Here is a 5,105-nt window from a genome sequence, read left to right as displayed (position 1 = left end):
ATCACCATCTGACCACCAATGCTACCATCGTCACCATCACCGTCTAATAACCACCACCCCCTATCAGCACCCTAACCACTGCACATGCCGCCTGATTGTTACCGCCACCATCATTGTCGTCGCCAAAGCTACCACCACCGTCGATATTGATTTTTTTTATTTTGGTAAAAAATATATTTTGAGATTGAAGTATTTTTAACATTTATATTTCATATCCTAGTATTTTTTTTAATACCGAACAACATAAAGGAATAACTCATTCCATTCTCATATATTAAACAAACTAAACAAAGGAATAGTAATGATCCATTTTAGTCCTTGTACATTTTATTCCTTCTCCTATTTCATCCTCCCTCTATTCCATTACCTCCAACGAACATGCCTTGATCTTTATTATTGTATTGTTAATGAGGGTTGGTTAATTGACAAATAATCTTGGCTTGAAGCTGGTTGGTCTTATAGTTGATGGGCTTGGAAGTTACGCTTAAAGAGTTTATATGGTTGACCAAATTATGTTTCTTTATAAAAGGGAACGTGGGTTGGTGCTGGTTTTCTACATTGAGTTTTAAGAGAAGGTTTTCAATGCATATCAGTCTCGTTCTCCTTTATCGTTTTGGTTAGGCCCCTCAAGGGTTACATAGTTATGGTTAGATTATGTTGTTTTCTCTATAGTTTTTTAATGTCACAATGATGATCTAAATACTTTGTGTTTTATTCGAGTTATTTGTTGTGTATTCGATGATCTTGTTTCTGGTCATACTTGGGTAAACATTCTTGGTTTGATATAATTAGGTTGAAATTCTATATATGTATGTGGCACATATTTATGTAATTTTGTTGCACCATATAATGGGCCGGTTTATGATCTCAAGCCCATTACTAGTACCGTTAAAAGTTTGATCTTGTAACTTGTAAGAAACGAAAAGGGTATCATTTCTGGCTTTCTACTAATCTCTTTCAGCTAATATTTCTTCTTTAAGAAAACATCTCAAACCACTTGAAGAAGCGTGAATCGACTTACTTGTATTCGATCTACGTTCCTCGGGTATGAGTGTGCTATATCACCGATGGTTTTCCGAGATACGAGTTCTTCCACCTACAAAATGAACAGCACCGTGAACTTACTCCTCAGAAAGGGACAGAGGGGTCCTCTTTGGGGTAACCCTCCGATGTGAGAATAAGATATTGCAGGAGAAGATGATAAGAATGTATAGATGAGTAAAGGATTCAGAATATATCTCTTCCCTTTTTCCACCTGTGGAGGTGGTGTGGTATTTATAGTATTAGGGTTTCCAATGATTGGGCCCAGACCCAATTAGGGCCTTTTTGGCCTCCTCCTATTGCTTCGCGCCACGTGTACTTAGGACACCGATGCGTGAGCATGTGTGATGCGTGAGCATATGTGATATGCGTCACACGCATAGGTTTTTGCTTTGTGTCTTCATGACATCCTGATTTCAAGCTTTTTGTCTATATCTTGTGGGTTGACCCGCCCCGCTCAATGTTAAGGCAGGTGCATACCCCTTCAAGCCCCCCAGTCTAATGTGTGTCTTGTCTCGCGCGAGCGAGGTAAGATAGATATTAGACTTAATAGTTTGTTTTTTTAATAGGGTTTGTCTTTTTCTTTTTCATTTTTCATATGTACGTTGCGCGAAATTCTATCCCTTAGGTTAGAACGAATCGTCAATGCACGTGGTTGGTTGGTGCTGACATGCATCATTGATGGAGACGTTACGTGTCTGACCTTTCGCGTGCTCGAGGTGCATCAGAGATGGAGACGTTATGTGTTAGACCTTTCGTGTGCTCGAGGTGCTACAGTTGCCTTTCACGTCTCCTCATACAGTGTCAGGAACACGTGTCGCGCTTATGTTGGCCTACGCCTGCGCGTGGGGGCGCGTGAGCGTAGATCTGATTATTACTTGCTTCTCTTTCTCTCCCTTGGGCCTATAAAACCAAACCCTTTGAACGGTTTTTTCTTCATCTCCATTGTCATTTTCAGAGCTTTTGCTTCTTCGATTCCGATTAAGAGCCTTTATCTTTGCTTCCAGATTTCCGTCCTCACAGTGACCATATTGTTCGATTTGCAATTGTATGTCTGATAGCCCAGACACCACAATTTCCCCTAGTAAACGCCGTGTAAAATCTGTGGTTATGTCTACTTTAAAGAAGACCGGCAAGGGTACTAGGGTTGCCGAGGCCTCGTCGGAGGAAGGAGGGAAGAACAAAACGGTGAAGAGATGGGGGTTGGTATGAGCAAGAGGTGGACTGACAGCGCGACTGAGCCTGTCATCCATGTTGATGGCCTAGGTGGGTTGTTTGTTCATTGCATTAATTCTGCGCGAGTATAATTCACTTAGCTGATATCACTTGTCTTGTTTTATGCAGTAAGCAAGGAATACATCCACGCCGCCTATGATGAGCATACAGAAGGTGGCTCTGTCGCTCTGAGCGCTGGGGAAGTTGTCTTCCCTGATCGCTTCGATGATATGTTCATCCCTGTCGATTTAGAATTTTGTTTTGACGGCGATGCGCCTGGTAAGCCTTTGTATTTGTGCTTAGGTCCTTAGAATACCAAATTTGGTTTTAACATTTCTGTTGCGCGTATTGTAGATGCGCTCGCTAATTATGGGTTGGAGCTTGTGGAAGAGGAAGTGGAGGAGGAAGAAGCTGAAGCGCCACAACTCAAGCGCAAGGCTAAAGGCAAAACTGGCGCAGGGGCCAGTAAAAAACAGAAAAAAGATGATGCCTCTGTTGCCCAGAATCTTCCTCCTACTCAAGCGAAGGGACTTGAGAAAACCAAGGGTTTTACATCCAAGTTTTCCTCGTCTTCCTTGCCTCGAGGTGTGGGCAATCCTCCAGTCCACACGAGGTATGGTGCTGCCACCTCATCTCTTCGCGTGGCGGACGAGGGAAGCGGCGCTGCGCCTGCTGTTCCGTCTTCTCCAACAGGTATACTTTGTTTATATTTTGTGATTTTATGAGCGTGATTCCGATAGAGTTATTAATGAAGCTTTGTTCACTCAAATGTTTGTAGAGCCGGCAACGTTGGTGGCTCAACCTCAGGCGCATCAAGGTGTCGAGGCTACGCCGAAGGTTTTTTTGAAGTCCCCTGTTTTACCCTCGAAAAGGGGGAAAATGGACTTCATGGCGATGTTTCATTCGCGGACTGCAGTGCGCCAAGGTATTTATTGCGCTTTGATTGTCTGATTTTTTTCTTTTGTTCAAGTCATGAATCATTTCTCCTTATTGGTTTTTTCATAGACATTATAGCTGGCACGCAAGCTGCTGGTGGTACCACTAGCGCTGGCGCCGCTAGTTCTGCTCCTGCTCCCACAAGTACTGAATCTCCCCTCATTGGGATCACTAAGGAGTAGGAGACTATTTTTCGCGCTACTCTAACAGCGTCAAGATCTCCCTCACCTCCTCTTGCGCGCAGCCCTCCTCGTGAGACTATTTTTGATTCTTCCAAGTCGCAGGAGAAGAGACCTGTTCTAGAGGATGATGAAGAGGTTAATTCTGAAGGTTCTGATGGTGGCCGCGCAAGCCCTATAGCGCCACAAGATTTCGTGGCGCAGCCTTCTTCTCGTGGGGCAGGCAGGAGCTCATCAGCTGGCGCTAATCTTTCCGCTGATTTTCCTCAGGTATAAGTTTGTTTTGCTCCGCTGTGTAGACTTCCAAATTAGTGTTTAGATAACTAAAACGTTTCTTTGCGTTGCTTTGTGTTTGCAGGAAGCCGATCACATATACCGCCCGAGCTGGAATATCACTGAAGAGAGCTCATTCCAATCCATGGGCGTATGTGAAGACTTCTGGGCTCATTCTGTTCCTCCAGCTGAAAGGAGGTTTCAAGAGGACCGCGCTCGCGTGGACTTGCTTAATGACCACCTTTTTGCTGGGTCTGCGTTCTTTGCTGCCTCCCAAGAGCTTCGCAATGATTATATAAAAGTGCGTGATGCCCTTGTGGAGGCCAAGCAAGAGTCTAAGGTTTCTGCTTGGAATCTTTCTGATGCCCGAGAGAGGGCTGAGAAACTCCAAGCAGAACTTAGCGAGAACCGGGCAAGTGCCAACGCTGCCTTTGTGAAGCGCGGGCTTAAGCTACAAGCTGCGCGGGAGAAGCTGCAAGCAGCAGAGGCAGATGCGGCCAAGTACGCGCGTCGAGCGCGTGATTTGGAGTTGGAAGCAGAGGCGCGTGACCGAACTATTGCGCAGGCTAATACTGACAAATCTTTATTAGAGAGTGAGGTTGCGCGCCTGAAGAAAGAGCTCGATGCTGCGCGAGCGGAAAAGAATGAAGCCTTGGCGGCAGTAGCGTCTGACAAAGAAGAGCTAAAACAAGCCAAGGAAACTGTTGAGTTGTTAAACTCTCAGATTCCTTCTCTTGAGACGTCTGTTTCTTCCCTCGCGCAGGACCGTCAATGGCTAATTTCACAGGGTGTGACTCGTTGCGCTTATGCGATGAAATACTCAGACGAGTTTCAGACCCTTGTGATGGATTGTAATGCAGCGTCGCGCTTGGTGGGTCGGGCTGAAGGGTTTAAGGATGGTTATGAATATGGCATGCTAAAGAAGAATCCATCCGACTACCCTTATCAGCTCGACGCTGTCTGCGCTGACATGGCTGAGGTGGGGGAGAAGTACTTGAATACTCCAATTCCCATCCTTGAGCAGGTATTTTAACTTTAATGAGTTTACTTGACTTATTTTTATAATCTTTTGTACTCATATTGTTCCTTGTGACTTGCAGATAGCCGCGCTTGCCGATCAGCCCGATCTTGGCGCGTTAAATAAATTACTAGATGAATGCGAAGGGACTGATGGCAGTGATGATGGCGCGGGCAATGCTACCTTTGCCAGCGGCTCTGGCGTGGCCAAAAGACCTACTCCTGACACTATCGTGATAGAAGACGACTCCATTCAAGACGAACAGCTTGATTATGGTAAGTTTGGAGATGACGAGGAGCGGGCTGCGCCAGATGCTGAGGGAGGAAGTAATGATGAGGACGATGAAGAGGTTGATATTGATATAGAGACTTGAAAAGCCCTTCTTGTTTTTTTTTTTTTTTTTACCTCATCATTTGTAAATTTGTAAACTTCTATGTTTTGGA

Source organism: Bidens hawaiensis, unplaced genomic scaffold, assembly GCF_021521415.1.
Source record: "Bidens hawaiensis isolate Kalapana, Puna unplaced genomic scaffold, B.hawaiensis_p1.1 tig00016259_1, whole genome shotgun sequence".
NCBI lineage: Eukaryota > Viridiplantae > Streptophyta > Magnoliopsida > Asterales > Asteraceae > Bidens > Bidens hawaiensis.
Note: the sequence above shows the minus strand (reverse complement) of the source record.